Source organism: Lepisma saccharinum, chromosome 2 (genome assembly GCF_977018435.1).
Source record: "Lepisma saccharinum chromosome 2, izLepSacc3.1, whole genome shotgun sequence".
NCBI classification, from domain to species: Eukaryota; Metazoa; Arthropoda; class Insecta; order Zygentoma; family Lepismatidae; genus Lepisma; species Lepisma saccharinum.
The window spans coordinates 11,887,102-11,914,445 of record NC_139230.1 but is presented as its reverse complement, the minus strand read 5'-3'; the positions used below and the strand labels follow the sequence as shown (position 1 = coordinate 11,914,445).

The 27,344-nt window shown below is 36.3% G+C and overlaps 1 protein-coding gene across 2 annotated transcripts in view; it reads left to right on the top strand.

Moving 5' to 3' along the window:
• The window catches only part of PlexA (plexin A), a 597,216-nt gene that overhangs the window by 253,023 nt on the left and 316,849 nt on the right, over window positions 1–27,344 (top strand). Inside the window, exon 3 of one of the 2 annotated variants that reach the window (XM_083117040.1) lies at window positions 7,758–7,960. The exons of the other annotated variant lie outside the window; for it this stretch is intronic. The gene's annotated coding sequence lies outside the window, so the exon portion shown is untranslated. The remainder of the gene's footprint in view (window positions 1–7,757; window positions 7,961–27,344) is intronic. 2 annotated transcript variants of the gene reach the window in all.

Sequence of the window (27,344 nt, the reverse complement as noted above, 5' to 3'; positions counted from 1 at the left end):
TCAATATGTGTTCGTTGAGCCATTTCACACACACACTCACCATTCCCACAACCGAACACAACTGCACACTTCCTGTAGGCACTGTACTCTGGTCAGCAGTTTCGCTCCTGTGAGTCATTTGTCTGGTTACAGCGCCACCACACTGGATCAAGGTCATAGACAACACAGGTTCTTTGGTACAGTACCCAGACATCATTTCAAGCTGCAACGTGCACATCAAATATTTCTTTGTACAATATTCAGCATTATCCTTAATTTATGAGCATGAGTGTATATTGTCTACACAATGAGTTACTGAATTTCCAATCGTTTTCGTCGAAATGTGTATAAAATCCCAACGAGCACACCAAGCGGCCAAACAAAAGGAGTGATATGTAATCTTCAGACTACATAATATGTTCTATTTTAAGGTTGACGAGATAACGAGGAAATGTACATTGAGCGTTGTACATTCTGTAAACAGAGCAAATATGCAAGACCACGATGTCTGTTAGTCGTAAACATGCTCCCGGATGGATTATTAGTTCCAGAAATAGCTGAACGTTGCAGTTTCCTCCTGTTCAAGTCAGGAGCGCGCACAACTTCGAGCTTAGGCACTGTTTTGGTTTTGTTACGTTTGGTATACATCATTCCAATACAGACGCGTTTATATATTTTCTGAGAAAACACAAGTGCTTTCAAGTTATTATGATTATACGCCAAAAATACCACCATTATTTTTCAACCGAGAATAGCGACAGTATTTTTTGTGGCTCATCTAATAACATTATTGACAGGACCTTATAACGCAGAAATTCGCAATATGTTTTTCAGTGGGCGGCAAATAATATTGAATGAAGATTTGTATGGAATCACGATGATAAAGCCCTACAGTTTTTAGAAGTTCTTCCTCTACTATCGAAGCAGTTGTTCGTAATTTGAAATTATTATGGTTCATAAAGGGTTAAAAGAAAATGGATATTGTAAGAAAAATGTGCTCCACGAATTCCACATATTACTTCTTTTAGTTTTTCTAATATTTTCAAACTGTCATCATACATCTATATCTCAACTGTGTTACATTTTTTACTGTGTTAACTGCAGTATGTTTAAAGAACTTTGAATCGACAATCGGCGTGAAGTATGAATAGTTTGTGTAATTAGTTCTTCCAGCTTAAGTTTGGTGACTAGTTTTGAAGACTGTCCCTACCATTGGGAAAACAATATTTTTTTTACTAACAAACAAACATATTAAACTAGAATGTTTCGAAATAAAGCTTGGTTCGTACATTAAACAGCACGCCACATTTTACAGCAAATAAAACTGCACAACCCGAAACGAAACGGCAGAATCGTATCTTTGGATCAGGTATTCTTATAAATGAAAAATTGAAACGAAAATAAATTAATTATGATTTACCTTTCAGATAAGATTCATGTAAGTAAAATCAAATTACAGGTACCGTCACAGTTTTTTTAAAACTTTGCGTTCCGTTATGATGCGTGTTAATGATTCTGGTGAACAATTGTATGCCTTCAGGGCATGTATGTGATATTAAGTTTCCTTTTGTACTACAACACCTTAATTACCTCAGGTGTGATATAATTAAGCTTAACAGCAGGTGATCACAAATTATAACAGCCATTAATTTGTGAAAGACTATTAGGAAGTACAACGTGTAATCAAAACTCGAAAACTGATTGTAAAAATAAGATTGAAATTATTTGCCATCTTAAAAAACCAGCAACAAGTTCAGAAGATATAGAAGAAGATTTAATTTAATTAATTAATGAAATCGATGTAGGAAAAACTATTTACCCTTTTCCTTTTATATGAAGAAGAATGATGAACCCTAATTATGGAAGTCACATAAATAGAATGATGAACCCTAATTATGGAAGTCACATAAATAGAATGGAATATTTTGAAACGTGAAATATTTTTTTAGTTGCTACATAAGCTAATTGGTTAACTAAGAAAAAGGTTTTTTTGTCTGAAGTGTGGGATATGTAAGTACTTCGACTGAAAATCGTGTGACGTCATGTTTGCCGGTAACAAATATTTTAGCAGATTCAAAGAGAGAGGGAGAGAAGACCGACAGAGAGATACCTAGGTATATAGTAAGGAAAGGAACGGAAATAAATGCTATTGAGGAGAGAATGAATTATATATAACGAGACAAAAAAAATCAAGGATAAAATAAGACCGAAAACGGAAGAAGCAATAAGAAAAAGAACAAGCAAGAAGAAAAAGAACAAGCAAGAAGAAATAAATTCTAAGACGTAGGAAGGGGAAAATGGGAAAAGAGAAAGAAGGAAAAATAATTCAAATATAACACTATAATTAGTAATGAATAAGCAATTATTCATTTCCTGTGTGAAAACTTTGAGAAAATAAACATTTAAAAACTAAAATGGAACAAACTACTAGGATATACTTCGAATTTTGCTCTTCAATGTACTTAGTACATGATGTATTGTATCAACAACAGGTGATCAAGACCAGAGTCACTTCCTGAAAATGAAACCCTTCCTAGTATATATATTTACATATAATACCCATTGTAATGAATTCGCATCGTGTGGAGAGTATTAGGAATATGCAAATGTATAATATATATATTGATTTTCTGATTATTTCATCTTTCTTCCTTACATTCGAACATTTTTCACAACTTATGCTATATTTCTCCCTTCAACTTGGACATTGGTCTCTCTGAGAGATGATTTTATATGGTATGTTGTACGTACAGTATGTTTTGGATTTTTTATAAATATTATTCATATTAATTTTAACTTTATTATTCATAAATTTTCAAGAATGAATTACTATCACAAAGTGGTTTCCAGGTTGTATTTCTTCATCTGATTTGAAAGAAGTAAAATGGATTCTTGAATACATTTATCTTCTTTGTATTATTATTATTTGTTTTTCTTTTGGGCTTCTGATTTAAATTGACATCAGCACATAATTTTAAGGTTTCAAGTGAATATATCCTAGGATCTGTAAACTTTTGTCTTGTTATTTCGTCATATTATTTCAATATGTTGTTATTTTATCATACTTCTGATTACTACATTCGTTAGTAGATACAAACATTTTAAACTTAAGAATATGAAGGAGGTTGGGAGCTGGTAGTGATGAAAGCTAGCTAATTGTATATATGGAAAACCATATGTTTGCATTTTCTATGCTAGATGAAATGGATGAAGGGACGCTCAAAAGAAGAACCATGATTAGGCCGGGACAATAGTCCAGGACGTCGGCGGCGTCATTGAAAGTCAATGAGCCGGGTATATTATTATTATTATTATTATTATTATTATTATAAAATAGTATACCGCATTTGACACTGTGCGATGAAAACACCAAGGGGTGGTACAAGGATTCCAGTCACGATTAGCAATGTAGCAAGAAATTGTGAACAAGGACAATATTTCTATACCCTTTATTCCCAGGTATACTAGTAATAGATAGGAGACTGAGTAGACAGACCATAGAGCAGCTTAAACTGGATAAGCTATCTTTCTTTCTACTTTGGTCATTCCATGTCTATCTCTTATATTATCAATTGCGACAAAGACTATGAATCATGAAATTGATGATGGGAACATGAAGCCTCTGGTGTGGTACTACCACTTCGCCATGGGAGCCAACGTGAACTAAATAAACTATTAGAACTTCAAAAGATACCTCCGACACCTACCACCTACATATAATGTGAATATGTATTGACCATGTAATATATATTTGCAATATTGCAACTTAAAATATATAAATATCTTGCAGATATAAGGTTAATCAATATATATTTTTTAAAAATAGAAATTTGTTCTTCCAAGATTAAATTCACAAGTTAATGACGTCGTGTGCAAGGTACAGACTAGAAAAAGAAGGGTTTGTGGGTGGGGAATAGCAAACATAACCCTCCTTCGTAGTTCACTGCCCTTCAACGTCCTCACTGCATCACCAGATCAGATTACAGTAAGCACGAGAGAACGCCGCGCAGGCAGTATCGTGCCTAGAAATTTCATCGAGGTGGGGGATATGACTTTTTTTTCTTTTTTGCTTGTCTTTGCTTTGTCGTCTGCTTTAGCTCGTTTTTAAAGGGCATCTCTTACTATCCTACATTCCCAGTTGATGCGTCACACGCAGATCTTCTCGATATTGGAGTGGTAAACTCTCTTGTTTCTCAATCCAAGGATCCTCGGTTCTATTCCTGATGGAAAATCATTTGCATGGCACTATTTGATTTTATATTAAAATTAATGAGGATCGGTCAGCACGTAGGCTATTTACACCTGTCACTTAATACACACAATGTATTTTCATAAGCAATATATTGCACAGTTCTTGCGAAATAAATGGATTTATTCCTTCCAATGTGTTATAATAATTACTTCACGAATCTCAAATTATAAACATCAATAAATATTTTTTTAAAAAATGACAAAGTATAAGAACGATATTGAAAGATCCAAAGAATGTGTAAAAAATGTTCTCCAAATGTAAAACCCCTGTAAGCATTGGATTGGATTGGATTGATTTGTTGTTTTAAGTCCACTTTATGCACAGTGGACTGGACCTACAGTTTAAAGTGGGATCCGAACCACTATGTGCCTCCACCTGGAATCGAACCCGGGACCCCTTGCTTACAAGGCGACGACGTAACCACTGCGCCATCGGGGAGGCCCCCTGTAAGCAGACTGATGTTCACATTCTCAGACGCAATCTCCTTTCCCACTCTTTAAGTAGAACAGTTTATGCAAGGAATAGGTGCGTGCCATTTTAAGTGCTTTCCTTTAAGATCACTTACACAACATTTTTACTCTTTTTCTTTTTTTGTATTCTGTACATTGCATATGATATTCCTTCAGCTTATATGGGCTCAATTCGTAAATATTTTTTTATTCTTTATTTATGAGTTGTCCCATCAGCCTTTCCTATTTATCCTTTTATTCCTGTGACATAGTGTATATTGTTATCTTATGTTATCTTCTAAAATGCATTTCCAAACTGAAATCACCTAGGTTGTGCTGTCTAAAAATTTGTATTTAAGAAAATGTGCAATCTTCTTACAAGAAGTCAAGGAATCACAAAACTAGATTTTTTTTATCCAGCAATTTTATTTAGCCATTAACTTCGAAGTTTCTTGGAATTTTCGAAATACACAGGAGATATGACTCTGGCTTTATTTGCGAAGATAAATCTAACAAAGTATATGAGGCAAGATTTCTACGTATGTACGTGTGAAGGAACAGTTAATAACACGTTATTTCTTGCAAGAATTCTGTTCTTTAGTTTCAATATGTTCTTAATTTATATGAGACTGATAGGGAACTTTATGGTATACGATCTACTTCAAATACATATTTGTGATATACCGATACTCAAGAAAGTTTAAAAGATATGAAGTGAATCACTAAAATGAATCGGGTTTAATGCTTATAGATACTAAAGAGAAAAAATGAAGAAGTGACAGTTTAAGTTCGACACTGGACATTGTTAGTGTGAGACCACCGTCACCAATCTGGATAACGAAAGTAATAAATATATGCAGTAATTGATTAAGTCAGAAAACAAAGAATGTAAATGAGAAATATAAATCTCTTATATGTGTCTGGCTAAACCATAAGTGAATAATATAATTGCTCACAAATATAACAAACAATATAACATCAACTTGAGTTCAAATATTTTACTATGAAGTTCCGTTCAAGAAGAAATTAAAAATAAATATAACATTATAAATTGAGATTCGAGTGTTTTGTAAGAAGAAGGAAAAAATGTTGGAAAATATGAAAATACTTAAGAAACTTTTGTCATTATAGAACAAAGGAACCGATATAACAATTTTTGTTGGTATCTTGTTTGTGGTTCGCAGAATTTTCTTTCTGATCACATTCGAAATATTTTTAAGAGTATAAAACAGACTTATCTGTTAATAAATCAATTTGCAACATACATTTGCTTTAGTATCTTTAAAAAAATGTCAAAGAACTCCTACGTTGCCAACCTTGATGCAGGCGGAATAAATAAATTATATTAAGAAAAATGTGTTCAATAGACATATAAGCATTTGACAAATAATGTAATACATTTGATGAATTTTCAACAGATAGTGTGTAAACACAACTTGAAACATTAAGACAGCATGAAATAGAAAAATATCACCAGAAGCATCTTGATTCGAATTTGAATTCGTATGAATTGAAACGTTTATAGTTTGTCTTTAATATTGAAGCCTATTATTCGAATATTGTAGAAGAGGAAATACGAAAGGAAATTGAAGTTGCTTTCTACGCCGCAGTTGAAACATCTTGTTCATATTCCTCACTAATATGACGGAGGTTGAGGTTTTCTTTACAGTATTAAAATTCGACATCAGACGACAAAATTACATTAGAATTTTGCCATAAAAGTAGAATATAATGCCATTACGAAAATTCGATTAACTTTCAAAGGAACCAATTTGTTTCTCTTCGGTTCTAACAGTGCATCTTACTGAAGAAATGTCAAGAAAATATTTAGTAGTAACAATGTGTATCATTTAAAACATTTTTCCTCTTTACTTAAAAGAAGATCTTGGTATACGGTAAATGAAACAGATTATGAGATAGTCAGAGAAATATTAGTGAACTATGAGTGGCTATATGACAAAATTGAGGATCGTTCTTGTATAAGTAGGCATTGTAGTTAGTCATTTAATTTAATTAGAGTCAGGGCGTTGTAAATTTTGTTAGGGAACTATAAACGAAACATAAAATACACATTTTGCTGCTCAAACATTTTCTTAAGTTATTATGAAATATAACAATTTACTTTGCTTTAAATCATTATAATTTCATACTAACAACGTCACGTTTGTGTATTTGTTTGTTTTATTGTGAACAATGTCCTTCTCAAGTAAATTATCTTTCAAGAATGCTTTCCAGTAATTTGATATCTTAATAATTGGACTTATGATCAATACGGAAAACAAGACTATTAGTCCTCGAAAATCACTCTTCATTTTGGAATTTTTCTGTTCATTGATTCCTCTGATATACATTTATAGGCACTATATTTCGTTTCCATATTCTATCTCATATTCTTCTAACTAACTAACTAACTAACTAACTAACTCCCTAGCCTTCTTCTGTATTATTTAATTAATCTGAATCACATGTAATGACTTCCCATCTTTTGGAAACCATTGATCTCTTCACAAATTCAAATGGTTGTTAACCTTTTGGTTTTGTATTCTTTGCTTGACTTCACCAAAGGTGTGTTATTCTAACCATAATAACATACAAATTGTGTTCCACATATCATTTATACCATTTTTAAAAGCACGGTACTAGTAATATAATCTTGATTTAACTGACATATGAAACATTTTTTATATAAGCTACACACATTTGGTCTACTTCTCTCCTTTTAGTTTACTGGAGTCTTGCAATCTTTTCTGGATAATCAAGTTCCACTTTTCTCACCGCTATAATGCTTTAAAAAGATATTTTTGCTAGCATCAGGTGTCAGAATAAGATCATGTTATTGCGACATAGTGGTCCTGAGCCAGGTTATATTAGTTCTCTTCTTGATAAACTTGTAAACACCACAATTACACTTACTTCATACCTAAGTCCAATTTTGCTTCTTCGATGCTGAATTATCCAATAATTCTCAGTTCTTATGTTCCTTGAGATTTAGCCAACTGTATCCTGCAGTGTTATTCATTCATAGGTGCACAGGAGGACAAAAGGCCATAAAAAAATGTTCAATTATGTATTTGCAGGAACCTGGACGCAGCAGATGCCAAGTAAATTAAATTCCGCTAATAAAACGAAAGCAGGCTAAAATGTTTAATTAAACAGCATGAACTCACATCCAGATTTTGACTAGCCTGCCTTGCTTCCAGGGGTCGCAAACTCTTGAGGATTCAAGAAGGATTCATCGAGTGTGACATGGTTGACGCTAAGCGAGGAGCCTGAAATCATGGTGAGTCATGTTTGTGTCTGGTCTTTGAAAGAAGGTTTTAACTACAGAACCATGTTCCAGGTGTAGAGTGCATTGTTGGTATCTCTTGTTCAGTCGTTAGGTCATTCTTAATAATAGAACTAGTGGATGAATGAATGTTCATGACGAAAGAGGAAGATTTGCATTTTGGGTAGAAACTCAAGGACTACGGTAACAACTATGCACGGTTATTACCGTAGGCGTTGTTGAAGATGAGGATAGGATGAATTATGATTAGAGGAAATTTATGAAAGGAACGGAGCACCCATGTCCAAGTCACGACTCGAACCAGGAACCTTCAGTAGCAAGATCTTGAGTCGACCACTAAACGTGCTTGGCCAGTAGAACGACAAATGTTTGCGTCAAGAATATATTTTTGCTACTTTGTTTCGTTTTACGTCTAATATTATACCATTACGCCTATCACGACAGTAGTACGATTTTTGGCAATGACGGAGGAAAGCAATACGTATTCATGACTTCTCCGGATTCGCATTCTAGACCATTTTAGGTTAGTTTTATATATATATATATATATATATATATATATATATATATATATATATATATATATATATATATATATATATACAGGGTGTCATTTTAATGGCGCCCACGGACCACAGATTCGTATAGAGGACATCAAAACAAACAACTTTTCCCAGTAACATTTTTCTCGTTGGTGCGTCGATTCGACGCTACAGCCGTTCAAAAAAGACCGTTTTGCCGCCTGGATGCTGGCAACCCAACACAACATTTCATCGTACCTGTGACGTCATATCCTGCGGCGAAACAGCGCACGGCAGAGTTGCAAGGAACACACAAATTTTGTGAAAAATGATAAACTACCAACCGCAATATTAGCTGTAAAACGAAGCGAGAAACGTGTCCAGCAGACCGAACATCATAGCCTACCAGCCAGAAGATCAGCAGTCATCTCAGGGGAAGGGGGAAGTGAACCATCGATATAAGAAATGGTAAGACACGTATTCAAAATGAAATGTTAATGTCGGATTTTGTCTCAGCCTACATCTAAAATATCAACAACAATAAATTTTATTGGACTTACAGCTTACACGTGGCTGTTTACGCCCAACTACATGTCAAATATTTGCAAATCTTGTTGCAAGGTTGATATCTACAGATTTGTATCCAGATGCCATGCGGTACTTTTGTGCTGATAACGGAAGTATCCGAGGTTCACGTTGTTACATTACGGCTAAAACAAGTACAACCATAGTAACAATCTAATGATGAATCAGTACCGAATATACTACCCTGTTCACATTTGCAAACTGTTACATGTGTATCCGGTGCGTAGATAAACACATAGTCGTCTTAGAGCTTGTATTGCTACTACTTATATCCCTGTATTTTCAATCATTTTTCCCACTTACCTCATAATGCTCTGAATATACATTATATTATCTGTTGCTTACCTTTGAAATTTGAGTTCTTTCATTTCTATCTTGTTATCTGTTCAGTGTGTCACAGACAACTAGTATCAGAAGGACGAAGTGGACAGGCTAAATTGTAGATGCCAACTTGGTAACTAGATTTGCAAATATTTGACATGTAAGCTGAGACAAAATTCGATATGACCACTTCCACTTGAATTATATTTTCCTTCTACAATTTTTCGTATCGTTTGTTTACTTCCTCTTAGGTTAAAGAACGTGTTTTCTCGTTTTTTTACGGTACATAATGTGACTGATTGTAGCTATGTCATTTTTCACTGAATATGTGTGTTCCTGGCAACCCTGGAACGCATCGCTTCACGACGGGATATAACGTCACAAATGCAATCAAATGTTGTGTGTGGTTGCCAGCATTCAGGCGGCAAAACAGGCTTTTTTGAACGACTGTAGCGCCAAAACGACGCACCAACGAGAAAAATGTTACTGAGAAAAGTTGTTTGTTTTGATGTCCTCTATACGTTTCCGTGGTCCGTGGGCGCCATTAAAATGACACCCTGTATAGTACTACATGTTGTTTTTATGAAACAAATCAAACGAAATTAAATTAAGTTCTCGAGATCGAGTAAGGTAACGTCCTTATAGTTGTAATGGGCGATAGCTCCCTGACAAGAAGTACTCCACTGCTTTTCGTCAGGTATGACTCATCGCACCAAACCCAAACACCTTCTTGGTCAAGCGTCGTATTTCATCTCCTGACGTAAGCGCGGAATGTTTTCGTGGTTAGGTTTAAATCTCTTAGCATAACTACACTACATTTAGCCTAACAACGAAAGCATTTCGCCTGACGTCTGAAGACGAAATGCAGCGCTTGACCAAGGAGGTGTCAGAGTTCGGTGCGATAAGCGAGAGTCCTTTTCGTCCTCCGAAAACAAGATGCTTCCTCCCTTGCCACTTGTGTCAATCAATTGCAATGATGGCAATGCGTGACATCAACCGTGCAGCCCTCCAGACTTACGGCTGACAAGCTTACGAAAATGTTTACGGAAATTCCTAATTTGGTTAATAGAAACTTTCTTAACAAAGGGCCTCACGTTTCATGCTGTAACCCTGCCCTAAAGCGTTGCTTTTCCTTGAATGAAGTGGCACTCAGAGGGAGAAGAAACAACAACATTATATATATATAAAAAAAATACATGGCTTAATAATGTTGTTTATTTGGAACATGCAAGTGTTTCAAGGTCAAACCTGGTTGTGCAGTTTTGATTTGCTGATAAAACATTACGTTGTGCTACTTAATACCACAACCTCCTTTGAAATATTGTTTGTTGTGATGTTTTTCGCTGAACAATGCAGGGGACAAGATTGTACAATAAAAATATTAACGGTCCAAATATCGTCTCGTGTTGTTGTTCTTCTTTCTAACCTGAATTAGTTGGAAAGTTAATTTCTTTCGTTTTTTATAATTAATTTCATTTTTTCTTAATTGTCAAATTGTCGCAAAACTATTAACAATTAATAATGACTGAACTCAATTTAAACCAAACCCACCCACCTGCGATTACCTATCGGTGTGGCCTATAGATAGATAGATTTGATGCGTTGAAAAGATTCTCTCGGGCTATCGACCAGGTGAGTTGTGGAAAAGATTCCAAGCTTTCCAGAGCTAACGTCACTCTCATCTCCACATCTTCTCATCTTCTGAAGATGAGAGTGACGTTAGTTCTCGAAAGCTTGGAATGTTTTCCATAACTCGCCTGGTCAATAGCCTGAGAGAATCTTTTCATCATTCGTCGCCAGGAAAGCTTCAAGACTTACTTCTAGATATGATGCGGTTTATATAACATTACAACTAATATTTGTTGAAACCATTAGTACTGCAAGCCACTAATGGTGCATAAATAATTAAGAGAATCCGCACTATACTTAAGTATTTGAAAATAACAGTTTGATTCTTATCTAATTACAAATTAACTACAGCCCTTTGCAATGTTTTTTAGTCATTACCTTGAGGTAAGTTGCGTGATGATAGTTTCAAATAATCCCCTTCCATTCCATTGTCATTATTTTGGTACAGTCGCTGCTACTTCATGCAATTTGATTAGTTTGATTACTTTTATACTTCGAAAGTTAATCAGAACGATGAACCTGAATGGTGAATTATTTGGATATGTATACAAGAGAACCACAAAAATCGAAGCCTGGGATTCGATCCCATCAGTCTGGCTTTGCAGTTCTACTGTTGTAGAAGCAGAATAAAGATATTGAAGAATTTATGACTTGAAATCACATGGAATTATAGGTTAATTAAGTAGACCGTAATGCTTGTGAAAGCCAACGAGTCATGGAAATTCCTCTGCAACATCATAGAGATAAGAAAGTTCTTTCATTTCTCTATTTCACTTTCGCGTTGTTTGGTGGTGCGTTTAGCACAGACTGATTACCGTCATTCCGTTTTAATTGAATTCATTATTTTATGTTTTTAGAGATAATTGAAACTTTCGAAAGAAAGCTGACAAAACATTGAAATTCTTTCATTATACCAGAGACCTGATTAGTAGTCTACAATTAACTATAAATACCAGTAAAAATATATTGACAAATTGACAAAATTACGTATTATGATATTTCATTTCAATTCACTGAGCAATCTACATCTTATTTTTGTTATTGTATCACTTCCTGTATTTTCATTTCATGTAGCGTGTCCAATCTCTTAAACGGGTTCCAATTGGTTGTGAGAAATGAACCGCAAATTGGCAAGATATCTTAATAACCAATCAGTTTCCCTCCTATTTAACGCAATCAGTCATTTTGGTCAATTGAAAAATGTGTAATAAGTTGACATTGTTTGAAAATTAGTAAATAATGATTACTCTGTAAGAAGTATATACTATTTTCATTTGATTTCAGGTAGAATCATTTGGATTGCTACTGTAGATGGAATAATTTATCTCAGATTTCACGAACATTCCCTTCGTTTATTCTTTAAATTTCAATGTTAAGTAACGCAATACGAATAAGAAATAAAGATGAAAATAAAATAGAAAGTTGTTCTGGTGGATATACTTCATTATGTAAATATTACTTATTCAGATGACAAGCGAGGTTGAAGGTAGACCAGTTTTTCTTTGTAGGTGATTCGAGCTTGTTGATTCATACTGAATGAAGCTGGAATTTTACCACTGCTGTTGCTTTTATAAACCAACGTTTCGGAGATAGGGCAAGCGTTGGAATAAAAACAACTCTCATTCAGCATGAGTACTTTTTCCTTCCCGCAGAGTGTTTAAGATGACGATGCGTGGTGCTCTTCAATGAAGTCGAAAACCTTCAATAAGAAAAGTATCAAACCAAAAGAATATGCTTTTTTATGCTTTTCCAGGCTGATAGCCAATATTCTGTTTGTTGTTGTTCTGCTTTGGTCTGCAACATTTAAGATTCTTCCGCTTTGTGTCTTGTGGTTACCGGTGCATCGCTTTCCGTACGAGTCAGTGCACTTGCATTGTTTGCATTTTAATGCCAGGAGATCTCCAGCGAAGAGAAAAAACCTATTGTACTTCGTCGGACAATATAGGCACTCAGATCGGCTTGTTTGCTCCTGGAGATTTGCCGTCTGCAAATAATGCTTCATAGAAAAGCACAGGCAGCTTTCTTCAGATGTAGATTCCTGGCTACCATTAAACACAAGCATGGTCTGTCAGTGCTTTAGGTGCACTGGTACACCACACTGCGGCTTCCCAGTTTAATTTTATAGCTTTCCATTGATTGAGCTATTGAAGTGTAGTTCTTAGTGTCTCTCTTTAAATAGTACATTTGCCTCGGCTACTTGTAATCACTATGCACTCTTCTGTATACGAATATACAATATTTTCTCTCTTTCCAGTGGTGGACCAAGGAACTGCCACCTGGGCGCGGGATTTACTGCGAGGGCTCGGAAAGTCCCATTCTAACATTAGAATAGAATAGAATTTACTTTCAAGTATGAGCCTTTACAGCTGTGCATATCTACAAGGGATTTTTTTTTTGTGTATCCCTTCTTCTCTCAGTCTACTTCCTCTTCGCAATTACTTGAGAGTGCACAGACACCGTCTTTCATTTCCATTACTTTCACTAGAGTTGCACTATTTCGCTAAACTCAAAGCTGAGTGATTCCTAGATTTGTTTCACTCATTTCACCCCTTTCACTCATTTTCACTCTCTCCACTTAGCTCCTTACTTACAGAAGGTTACCTTATGCATTCGAAACATGATTTGGTTCATTTTACTTCGCTTTTCTCCAACTTTCGGCTAATCGTGATAATGTGGATGAGTATTGATATGATGAAATTGATGAAGGAACACTCGCAAAGAACAGCCATGCTCAGATCGGGATTCCAACCAGGGATCCCTGATGTCGTAGCGCGCTGCGCTAACCACTCCGCCACGGAGGTCGGCGCATTGAAAACAATCTTCACTGTGCATTATATATTGACATTTTGTATTTTGATTATTTTACGTCGCTTTTCAACTTCTCTAAGTTAATCACGATAACGAGAATGAATGATAATTAGATGATATATGATGGCGCAGCATAGTAATACATTCGTTCTTTGATCACGCGATTTAAAGGGGGAGGGCAAGGAATTTCCTCTCCACTAAATTGTCTTCCGCAATTTCTAAATTAATTCCCAAATCGGGAAAAGAAAATTCCTCCTTTCTTATAATATAGGGAATATCATAGCTATTTATTATTAATCATCAATAATTTTCAGTATCAAAACTTAATTGGAAAAGGGGAAAGTAATCAAAAACTCAATATGCTGACCAAGGCAGAATTTATTTTATTTTAAAACATAAACTAAACGTCATGTTTCAACCTTCTAGCAAGGTCTTCTTCAGACTATGTACCAAAATGTATTTGTACATAGTCTAAAGAAGACCTTGCTAGAAAGTTGAAACGTAACGTTCAGTTTATGTTTTAAAATAAAATAAATTCTGCCTTGGTTAGCATATTGAGTTTTAGGTTATCATGGAAACAAGGCTTAATGGTGTTAACATTGGGAAAGTAATATTTTTACTACTGGGATGTCAAATTTCGTGAAAATAATGAAAAGAACCCTGAAACTGTAAATTACAATAATACAAAATTTTATTAAAGAATAATAAGAATGATGTGTGACTTTTTGATAAATATCTTATACACTAAATAATACACTTTATACTCGTACCTACAATCATTGTAATGGCACAATTTGAATTGATTTCTATTAAGTGGGTTATAACAACACTTGAAATAGATGTAGAAAGATGGGGGGGAGGGAATTCGGAAGTCCCAATTCCCCCTACATTTTGTTTATTTTCTAGTAACTCTACTTCGCGTAGATATTTATTGTTGATTCCGGACAAGTATTGCTCTAGTCATTGAGAAATAATTATAATTATTTCCTGAGTGCTTTTAACCCACCGCCCCTGCTTCATCACGTCACTGCTCACAGAACGTGTATGCTTTGAAACTAACTGCTAATTCGACATTTCAAACAGTACTACAGACAATGAAGGCATTTGTTGTAAACCATTTTAGGCTAATCGAGAAAGGACGTACAGATTTTGAAGATAAAGGATGCAATACATGCATTCGTCGCAGTTGACCCAAGGTAAAGAAATGCGACGTAAAATAACACAAATACAATATAAGCATAAACTGCAATAAGCTGGCATTCATGTTTTGTTGTTATCACTATTAAAGATGCCGATTGGAGGTGCTAAGCATTTCCTTCACACTCCTCTTGACTAGGATTCTGTTAAATTAGTAAAGATCAAGGTTACAGCCGTGGGCTGAATTATTCATAATTTCTAATTGTAGTTTAATTGTTGTCGTGGTAACATGTTTATTTTTATGAAAGTAAGATAAGAAGTTTAACAAAATGAAAGAACTAATATGATTAGCGTGTGCTAGTTATAGCATGGACTAGTCTCGAGTACCTTATTCGATCATACGGAATACGTGCTTGAGTCTGAGCAAATCTCTTCCATATCTCTCATTTATCTCGAAAGCAGAAACTTGTTGTTGATGTCTGACTAAATGAACTACAGGCGACAACTTCTTAGCTGAATTAGTTCACTTGGTTACACGTTGTCTTCTTGATTACACGCAGCGTGGCTCCTGGTTAAGAACAATGAGATCAGCTTTCTCGATTATTATTTCAACAGCCAGCTTCTTGAGTTAATGAAACGGTAAGGCACCTAAAGGAAGAAGCGAAATCCGGAATAAAATTCGCTGTAGGTGCTCATTTGAATTGATAGCATGCCTTCCCCATGGTGTTGTCGCCTTGTAATCAATGGGTCCTGATTTCGATACCCATTGGAGACACGTGGTGATTCGGATTCCAATTTAAAACTGTAGGTCCAGTTCCGATTAGCCTATTTGTGCATAAAGTGGACTTAAAACACACTCAAGCAACCAGATCTCTATGGCGGTAATGTTGTCGCCTTGTAATCAAAGTATCCCGGGTTCGATGTAGTTCGGATCCCACATTAAAATGTAGGTACCGATCAACCTTTCTGTGCATAAAGTGGACTTAAAAAAACACAAACAACCAATCGGATAACAAAGGTCAACTAGTGACTAGTGGGAGAATTGTTTGTATAACTGTAATGGGTATTTCCGCACAATGTTTCTGTTATCTGTGTGCAGAGTCATTCCAAAGTCCAGCTGATTCATATAATTACTTTCAGAAGTAAAAGGCACAGGGTCACAGACAGAAAAAATGCCCTTTGACACTCTGTTTAGGTACCCAGAAGGAATCTTGAGGTTTTAATAAATCACCACACGTAGAACATTTGAGATAAAACATATTTATATGATTACTATTGCAGAAGAAAACTCTTTAAGGTTTTCTTCTTACATGCTTTATAAGTGGTGAGTGTGTTAACTTCCATCACTCTGTAGACATTTATATATTGGAATGCTTATTTGAGCAGATCTATTTTTGTTTCTGGCACTAAGGGACAGGCTCTCACTTAGTTTTTTTCTTACTCTTGAATTTTGGCATATCATCTGCGAATGGGTTGGTGGGAGGGCAGATCAGGCAGCCGATTTTTACAGGATCGTCCTTTATTTTATGGCCATGTCCGGCTGTGATGCAACTCCAAAACCAAATATGTAATTTTCAAAAGAGTTCGTCGAAATCAAGAAGACTTAGCTGGGCAGGCCATGTGGCACGAATAAGAGAGGAAAGAAGAGTTTACAGGATTCTTGTTGAGAAACCTGATGGTAAGAGACCTGTATGAAGGTCAAGACGAAGATGGAGGGATAACGTTGAGATGGGCCTAAAGGAAATCGGTAAGGATGGAAGAGATTGGATTTATCTTGCCCAGGATAGGGACAGATGGAAGGCTTGTGTTGCTGCAGCCATGAACCTTCTGGTTTAAGAAAACTAAAGAGTTAGTTAGTTCGTCGAAATGTCCCGAGAAACATGCTGCAAATCAAGTGTGTCAGTAAAGTTCTCCCTTTCGTTATTCCGAACCTAACGGCTTCTAATAGCATCAACGTTTTTCATAAGCTGACGATATGCCAACATGTACACATGGTTGTGTGCTTGAATAATAATAATAATAATAATAATATAATCTTTATTCAGCGGGCAAGGTCCAGCCGCTGGCTGCTCTACCAGAAGAGTGTTTATACAAGCACCTGTCCGGTTTCTAACAACTCGTTACTTTTTTAAATCACATCAAAATAGAGGCACATGCTCACCGATGGATCAGGTACTGACTGAGGGAGCAAGTGCTCCCGTGTTAGCAGGTTCTCAACATTTCTATTTGCATGAAATGGGATTAGTGCGCCACAAAATTTGAAAAATGATTAGATGCCCATTTTTTTCATACGATCCATTGACTTACACGTTTCAACCTCTTGAAAACATGAATTTTTCCCAAGGTAAAAAAAAAATACAAATATACAAAATTCCCCCGCACCCCTAGTGATCATAGTTGACAAGCTATCGGCTCTATTCTGTCTGTCCGTCACTCCTTGTATCGATAACAGGTTCCAGAACTACAAAATTTTGTGATCTTCTGTAAAGATACCACTCTATTGAGGATCTCGGTTGAGAAAAATGTGCATAGTATTGCATGTGTTACTTCGGAATTCCGTGGTGGACGTTGAGATGTACACAAAGCGAGCCTCAGATGAAGGAAAATTCAGTTAGCCCATCATCATTAATGCAATTTAGTCTTGCCTGGCTTCTTGGTACTTTCCGAAACCCTTAATTCCCCCCTTCCCCCACACACTCTCCCGTTTTTTCATGAAGAACGCGCAAGAGGATGTCAAAACGTGTCTGCTTGAAAAATTTCGCCGTGGGATTTCGTTCAGTAATTGAATTCGAATTGAGATCTCTCCAACGTAAAATCTTCAATGATTTGTTGCACTCTTCAGTAAACAGCCAACCCCCCATAATTACACGGCCGACTTGGTGATTTACAAGAAGAGACGGCGAGCGAATATATAAAGGTATCCTCCTCTTTCCTGTCATTAACGGAGATGCTGGTTGGTGCGCGGCTAATGAACAGAAACCTAAGACTTGCAAGGGATTTTGCACCACAATTTTGCGGCCGAAACACGCTCGTAAACATTATGCTATTCCATGGAGTCAGTTAACGAATCTAAGGGTCAGTTCTCCACGAAAGCTTTGAGGGGTGGTGTAATTATCACTAATTCGAAAGCACGATTGTATTGTCCGTGAGTTCTGACCTCTGGAACAAGACGCAATTTTGTTAATTACTTTCATTCGGCTTCCTCTGTAGGTGTGATTTGCTTAATTACTTTCATCCAACATGTTTGTTCTCTTAAAATCGTGTTAGGCGTCGAGGTTAATCTAAATTGAACGTATGGTTTTATGTGGGATCACAAACGCCAAGAATCGAGCACGGAACTACTTGCTTCTAAATGTGGTGTACAACACGATTAAATCCATCGAGTCACATGGACATTTTTGGTACCTTTTGTACAGGGTGTATTATAATAGAGAACACAATTTTAAGAATTTATTTTGACTAAACTATATGGAATACAACAGTAATATTTGTTATGTATCAATCAGTAACACTTGAAGTTTCTATGAATGGCTACCAATGGCTAAAAATGTCTACAAATGTACAATGTGGCGTCCACCAGTTATGCGACAGATTCCGAAATTCGAGTTGTTGCCACACTTTTCCCAAGAAAGCAATGGCGTTTCTTATTCTCTCCTTTACCTGTTGCACATTCTGTGGCATAGGCGGCACATAGACTTTGTCTTTCACAAAGTCTCAAGTGCAAAAGTCTAGGGGTATAAGGTCTGGGGACCTGTGAAAGTCGCAATTTTCTTTAACACTACACCAGCGCCACAACGACCGTGTTGACGAAAGTCTTGCGTATGAAAACAGAACTTGAAGATTTTCTCATTCTTATGCAACAAATCTCATTGGTGTGTTTCAGATAATTTTTTAACCATAAATCTATTAAGTTGTATACTCTATTATGACACACGATGTGCTTATTTGCGCATTTTACCAGAGAACTCGATTTGATATGTGTTATAATAAAATACACCAACATTTATTCAATAATATTAATTATAATACATACATACACACAACCACATATTTATAATTTTATACATATACTTAGCTATATGTATATAGGCATCTGCATTTCTATATGTATAATAATAATATAGGCCCCCATATTTCCTCACAGACGCACTCATATACGTATGCGTGTATGTGTGTGTATATATATATACACACACGTGTGTGTGTGTGTAAATACTTGTGTCGCTGTAAAAAAAACCTCCCTAAACTTTTTCCAGTGCCACACCCCTGCTTACACTACAGGATGATGCTCGTTTGCATATACACATACTGTTATAAACACACAAACATATATTGTTTTTCCTTGTCATTCCTTGTTTTAATATATAATTAGTCTTATGTCTGTTTTGTTCAACCTACTAGCTCACCAACTTGGACCTAAACACCTCAGTGCCAAGTTTTCAAAGTGCATTAAAAAATTAGTGGCAAGCCCGTGTTTTGGGTGTGAGTTCCAATCCCATCACTCCCTGTCAACACCATTGATCGTTTACGGTAATTTCCCTACGAAGTAACTGCACTTAAAGCGCAAGAGAATCCATTACCTAAGTTTGAGTGGCCAATATCTTCCACGTCCCTAAAAGCCTTCCAGTTTTCCGTCAATATGCATATTGCTTGCACAATCTAGAAAGACGATGTTTTGACAACACGAGTACTTCTCCGAGACTGACTGTTCAAGCAAGTCCCTTCAGCTATTAACAACACGAAGCTTGTTTATGTCAGCGTAATTGTCAAGGACAGGCATGGCGTTTTGCACAAATTGGCAAGCCTTACCCCTGTCGCTCAGAGGAAACCATTTATTTGTCTCCGGAATTCTGAATTTCGATTATATTTGTTATACGGCGTGACGTCGGGAAGAACAACGCTATATTTTTGCATAATTTATATTGTAATAGTTTAATTGATCGTGGCTCATCAGTTCATTACATGTACTGGGTTACTGCTGTGTGTGCTTCATCTCATTTAATTGATTGATTTGGTTTATTTCAATTAGATTTTCTGCTAATTTTGGCTAATCGCTACGATGAGGAAGGGTGATGATATAATGAAATTGATGAAGGGACACTCGCAAAGAACACACCCATGCCCAGGCCGGGATTCGAACCCAGGATCGGTGTTATATACATACACACATGCATAAATTTACAGCTCTGATGAAGGCCGTAAGACACTCTGTTCATTCAAATTAATACATTTTGTTATTAAAAGTTATCAAAGCACAATGCACGTTTTTCATGTAAAATTGACGCATTTTTTTTTCAAATTTAACAAAATTTGTTAAAACAAGTGACCAGTAACTTCCATTCAAGTTTAATTTACTTATTTCATTTTTACATTTTCAATTACCTGTGCAGAACGTTGTAGAATTGTTCTTATTGAATGGAACATTTTTTTTTATCTCATTTTTGTTTCTACGTGTTTGTTAGGGTGACCATAAAAATTCATCACAGTTCTCTACTGCTTGCATGTCATGTCTTGGTGTTCATACGAAGCAATTACATTTTTAATCGACCGACTGTACTGTAACTGTGCAATGTAATGCTCATTTCTGTCCTTCAAGTACCAAATATATATCTTGGTATGTGTATGTTTGTTTATTGCCTTTGTCTTTGGTTTAAGTAATCAAGGGGTTCCGGGTTCGATACCCTGTTGACGCACATTGCACAGTGGTTCAGATTCCACTTTAAACTGTAGGTCCAGTCCCGATTAGTCCATCTGTGCATAAAGTGGACCAAAAAACGCAGTCTTTGGTTGGAGAGGTTCCTAGTTTGGTACCTGAGTGGGAGAGCAAGTACCAGTGCAGTAGTCTTGTATCGACATTTCGAAATATTTGGAACAAATAATACACCAATACTTTCCTAGTAAATATATCAGGGATAACTCGATATGAAATTGGAGCGGTTGCCAATAAAGTCTCGATAAAAAAGCTACCAATACCGATAACCAATATTTGCAATTTTTTCTTATTAATGTATGCACCTGGATGACTGCAAAGTCTTTTGCTTTTTAAAATAATCTGCCTATTTAGGCATTTGCTTTACAAAACAAAGGTATATTAATTACACCATTATATTCATGAAAATACTAACATAATGATAGAATTTTGCACTAAATTATTGTTATATCGATGCCGGTAGAGTACCAATTGGTCGGTCTCATTTCTAAATTATATTCAATTTCGTCCTGCTCCAGTGTGATGTGCATTTTGCGAGAGCATTGCCTGGGTTGACAACGGTAGATTACATTTGCTACCTGCGTCACAATGTGGCACGTACCAGAGATAGCCTTAAGGCAGCATGTTTGCACACTCGTGCATGCACGCGCAGGCATGCGAATTGGAGATGCCCATTAAGCACTAGTCATATTCAGCAAACATTGTTACAAGTGTAGTTCTTCGCATGTGTCGAATCATAACCGTTCACAATGGAAGCGATTGTTAGAAGCGTTGTTCACGAATCGGACGTTGAAACAGTGTAAGCTGTGTGTGTTTTATTAGATTTGCACGCGAATGCAGAAGTTGGTGCTATGAAGCAATGAATCGAGACAGGACATGTTTGCAAAACTCTGTTGAAAGATACTGGTATTATCGTTATAAGAGATGACGATTAATTCTCGTCTGCTCACCATGGAATTAAATCGAAATATACATACTCCTTAACTCAAAAAAAGTATTTTCACTAATATATTTGTTTACATAATACTTTTACTGTAGAGGAGAAATATAGATCCATGTTAGCCTTGTTGTGGAACTAAACAAACAAGATCAATATAATATTTTTTTCAAAAATATTTTCCGTTTTGTCAATATTCTAAATTCCAAACAATTATGTTGGGAAATTCTCATGGAACAGAACATTCTGGAGAATCATCTCAGCTTGAATATTTGTAAGAGAAAATAGGTTTACTTGTCCAAGTTTTTCAAGTCCATTTTATGCTCAAACAGGCTAATCTGAACCGGGTCTACAGTTTAAAGTGGGATCCAAACCATTGTGCAATTTGCATCCACTGTGGATCGATCCCGGGACTTCTTGATTACAAAGCGGCATGATTACTACTGTGCCATCGGGGAGACTCATGTGACAGTGTCACTGAACCCTTAGAAATACTAGACAAGATGGCATGTGTACAGTGGCGTGCCCAGGATTTTCGAAAGGAGGGATTAGGTATATATTTTTTTAGTAGTCAGCCCTCATTTTGCCATCTTTTCCTCCATTTGATGTTCTTTTTTTTTTAGGAACACTATAACCCCCACCAACCTCCCCCCTTTGGGCACGCCACTGCATGTGTAGCTTTAAGAGGGATTTCTAAACAGAATAATCCTTTCTGAATTCGCAATATTTATTCTGTTTTTTCCTACCTCCGTGGCGGAATGGTTAGCACAGCGCGCTACCGGATTCGAATCCCTGTCTAGGCATGTGTTTTCTTTGTGTGTCCTTCATCAGTTTCATCATTCATCCCCATCTTTGCGATTAGCCAAAAGTGGCAGAAAAGCGAAGTAAAATGAACCAAATCAATGAAGTATTCTGGTCTTCGTAACGAGAGATATTTTTTTTCAAAAGTCATTTCTGAAACGGGTCGAGGGTTATTAGTGAGAAACATTGGGTATACTCGTGGAGCAGGAGAGATGATTTCACAGAAGTTTAAAATTCTCCAGAGTAATAATCTATTCAGCATGCTGGGTAAAAACAAGTACTTCCTACGGAGGTGACGTAATGAAGCTTGCTGAAAAGTAGGTAGCTACTGTGCTAAATGAACTCCCCTCTTACGCTGAAGAATATCAAAGAAGGATTGATTATAAATCAGCTGTTACGTCGTGACAGCCATTATCTGCATGAAACGAGATCCCCTGCTTTCTTCAAAACAATAACTGGAAAGTTGTTTTACAAATGGTTATAGACTGGGGACTTCCCCTCCTTCTTACTGTAGCCGACTCGAGATCTGTTTATTAATGATGCATCTGTCTTACAAATTGTTTCCAGCTCTTCTGTTATAAAATGAATGTCTTGTAAAATTAATTATTAAACTACTTATGAAGTACAAATGATTTCTAGGGAGGGGAAAAAGTTAGGGAGCATCGTAGAAATTCATTAGTCGACTTAGCCCCTTCTTTTCATTTAGAATGGTTTCTATACCTGAGAAGAATTTGATTGTGAAAAAAAAGTCCTTACGTAGAAGCTGAATGCTGTTGGATCGCTTGGCATTAGACAAAACAATAATATTTGAATATTGTAATAGAAACTGTCAGAAAAGCTTTCCAATATACCTTGAGTATCTTTTCCAGAACAGAGAATATATGAGGAGGAAGGTTGCCGTGGAAACTGACTCCTTTAAGAGGCTCAAGGAGTCTCCTTGGTGTAAACGCTTCAAAGTACAGCATTTTCTCAGCAGTTTTAAAGGAGGAGAAAATCTCTGGAAAAAAAGATAATGTATGATATATCAACCGAGAGAAACATTTTCAATAACGAATTCTATATATACAGAGATTGTATAATTGAACAACAGTTGAATAGCATTTCTTAACGTACCCTGCAATAATTTCATGTGATTGCCATCTGAAATCAGAAGCGTCTGCAGTAAATTTCTGGTAAAATAATAAAAAAAAAAACAATGCCGGGTATTGAGGCTTTGAAATTCAGATTTCCCAGTCTGAACGGATGTCATTCTGCATGTGGTGCTGTGATAATAATAATTTACCCCGACAGAATGGATATGTGTGTGAATTCGGGAATTTATACAAAATTGTAGGACATACCGTATATGTTCAGACAGGTCTCCATCGTGTAGTGGATATTTGCTGGTCTGGTTCCTGGGTCCGAATCACTGGCGACAAGACCGGTTTTGGGTCCCTCCTGCAGAACTGAGTAAGGGTCCCTGTACGCAGAAATCGAGTTTTATAACTTTTCACTGTAATTTCTAGCATGTTTAATGTACTCTAACATAGTACTTGATTGGTTCGGCTTGATTTGGTGTTTGAAGTCCACTTTATACACAGTAAGGCTAATCGGAACTGGACCTACAGTTTAAAGTGGGATCCGAACCACTATGTGCCTTCACCGGGTATCGAACCCGGATTCCATTGATTATGAGGCGACGATGTATTACTTGATTGTACATGTAAAAAAATCTAACCAGATTAGAACGACCGATCAGAAGGACACCGCTAACGTGTTAAGAAAATGTAATAAATGAAATAATGATAGTAAATTATTTTTATTATTATGGTTAACTTATTTTCACTGTGATGTATCCTCTATAACTTAATTTAAGGTAGAAATCTACTCCATCTTTCATTCTGAGTTGAAAATGTGCCAGACCGCGAAAAAGTCACCATTTCAATTTGTCTGGTGATTGTTATCTATTTCTTTCAATTTTGATTACCTGTGATTCCTACATCGTGGAATAAAACAGTGCAGTTTCTGCGTACTGATCATTTTACAAAATTGCAACTATTGTGTTAGTATTCTGCGATTTTTTTTCATTGTTCAAAAAAAGTTTGTTTGAGACTCAACAAAGAAAGGGGAACCCCTTGATAGTTCTTCGATTATAATATCAGTGATCTTTCATATTTATTTTTATTCTTGATTAGAACCGAGGTTCCTTAATGAGTATGGTACACAAGCATGTATACGGGGGCCTTATCCCCACTGTTGGTTAGAATCAGCTTGTTTTTCTCACATATTACATCAAATCATCGTCGCAAGTAATTATGGAGGTTAAAGAAACGTTAGGTAAAATATAAGTTCCCCGTGCCATGAAGGCACATTTAGGAAATGCACATTCTCGATGTCGGCAATTTTGGGGGTGATGTGATCAGCAACACGCTCCGGCCGCCTTTACCCCCCCTCCCAGGGTTGCCCCCAGGTACCCAATGATTTAAGGCTGGGTGAGCCCCGGAGTCGCTTTATGCATGGATAAGGCTAGAATCGAATCCAGGTCTCCCGCGTGGCAGGCAATCAGACGCCCTACCAACTAGGCCACCGCGACTCGTAGTAAGTACAAAGCAATACAAATACAGACTAGCTCCAAAAATTTGACAATTTCCATCGTGAATGAGTATTTCAAATGCGAAGTTGTTTGTTACTGGGAAAAAATGAACCCAGAAGGGTGTAGTTATTCATAAGCAACTCTCCTTACAGGTGTCAGACTACACTGTTAGATCCTTTTATTTCTTCTCTTTAATAACTAACAAACATTGTTCAATAAACTTTCACTCGCTCGAGTTAGCCCTACTCCCACCAGAACACTATTGGATATTTGGGCACAGGGTGGTGTTTTCGTGGTAGACCCATCCAATTTTTGCTGTCATTCCCACCATTTCTTGATGGCAAATTAGTAATCATTTATAATATACGAACAATTTGAATCCTGATTTTATATTCCCAGCTTGTAAACCTCTTATATGTTACTAGTTAGCCAAGATGAGGACATCCAACACACATAGAAAATCATGTTCCTTTCCGGTTTAATAACCAAAGTTGTGGTAAAGTTTCTATTAAAGCATGCTTGTGCAAGGAGGATAATGAATAAAATGAAGCAAACCAGTTTTATAGAAACCAAAAGATCCTGACACCATTGATTAAATGGCAAACTCAAGTCTCCCATGTTGCTCCATTGAACTAATAATATTTCCATCTGAATTTATAGATGATTGATTGAAGGTTGTATCTTGCACGATCTAAAGCACCACGAGCAAGAAAAAAAGCGAATGAAATATGGTAAATTGATGAGATTTGACTCCTACGATCGTTTAGTGCTTGGGCTAAAGCGCGTACTGACATCCACACCTGTTGCGAGCTCTCGTCCTCATTTCACTACACAATCACTGAATGAGCTCTGCGAGTTGATTGAGAGCATTCGAAAATTCTTCCACCAGAACAGGTGTTCCCCAATAGCTCGTTTCACAGATTCAATTATACTGTGAACTCATCGAACTGCATCTTCAGCAACTGGGAGAGAATCCAACTTGCTTCCAATGGACTGGAGATCATAACGTGCGCTGGAATATTGGAAGAGAATGAACGTTGTGGGCACCAGCTAGGGTAGACTGCATACCAACTAGGTTTGAGATCGAAGCTCGGATTACTTGACGTACCTTTTCCAATAATGCATGTCGTGGTAAAAATACTGAAATCGAGTGCTCTTGAACAATTGTGAAGAGGGTGTTCCTATGCAAGCAACTACCTGGTGGTCCAAGCATACGAAGAGTTACGAAAATGTAACACTGATTCTTTTCTTCCACATATTGCATGGCCGTTTACTTCTATTCTCCTTCTGAAATTGCAAGTTTTGACTCAGTTTTTCTCTGCAAGGCATTTCCGTAAAACGTTTTGTAATTAACACCTTTTTTATATTGTGAGGATTGTAATTGTTTGCCTTAATTTTTGGTACAGTAGAAACTGCTGGAGCTGCAAGTTCGAAATTTGCTGACGTAAAGTACACTGGGTTCTTGCGACATAGATTATCTCAATTGGTCAGCTAATAATTCACTTTGAGAATTACTTTACGTTAGCTCAAGATTTCAGCTCTTAAGTGCACCATTTCCTCCATTGCGAAGTTTCTAAAATTTTGGTTGGTCTATGATACCAGAACACAGAATGAATTACCCCTTAAAATTTGAATCTCATATTTCTATTATACCCCAACCAAAGAATTTTATTTATTTGAAATGACCTAATAGTACTGCAAACTTATAAGAAAAATCCCGAACTTATGCCACATGTGAATGTGTGATAACGGTTTTATTTATGCTAGAGTATTTCACATTTATTCGTAATTTATTTTTATGTTAATAGTGGCTATGATACGTATACTATATATAATAATTAAAAGAATAAATGAAGGGGTCCTAGATTCGAATCCCGGCCTGGCCATAGGTGTTCTTTGTGAGTGTCCCTTCATCCCCATCTTCGCGATTAGCCAAAACTGGCAGAAAAGCGAAGTAAAATAAAGCAAATCAATCAATAAACGAAGGGTTGGAGAGAAAAAATAAGGTAAGTCAATCTTGTCAAATTTCAGAAAAATTAACTTTTAATTGCAAAATGTTACTGAACATGCAAAAGAAAACGTACAAAAACATGTGATTATCAAATGTATGGAAAGAAAGAAAGCATGCTGTACAGTCCGGTACAGCTTCCACATAGCAGAATGTAAAACCACTACTATATTTATGACAGAAAATTGAGTTACCTGTTGTTGTTTTTTAACCCTGAACCTTCAAATGATTGTGTGTAAAACAAGGTTTGTACGTATCGTAATTCCTCCCTTCAAACTAAACTTTTCAATAAATGTATACATAATCAATATGATTCGGCTGATTGAAATATGATGCTTACTAAGTTCGT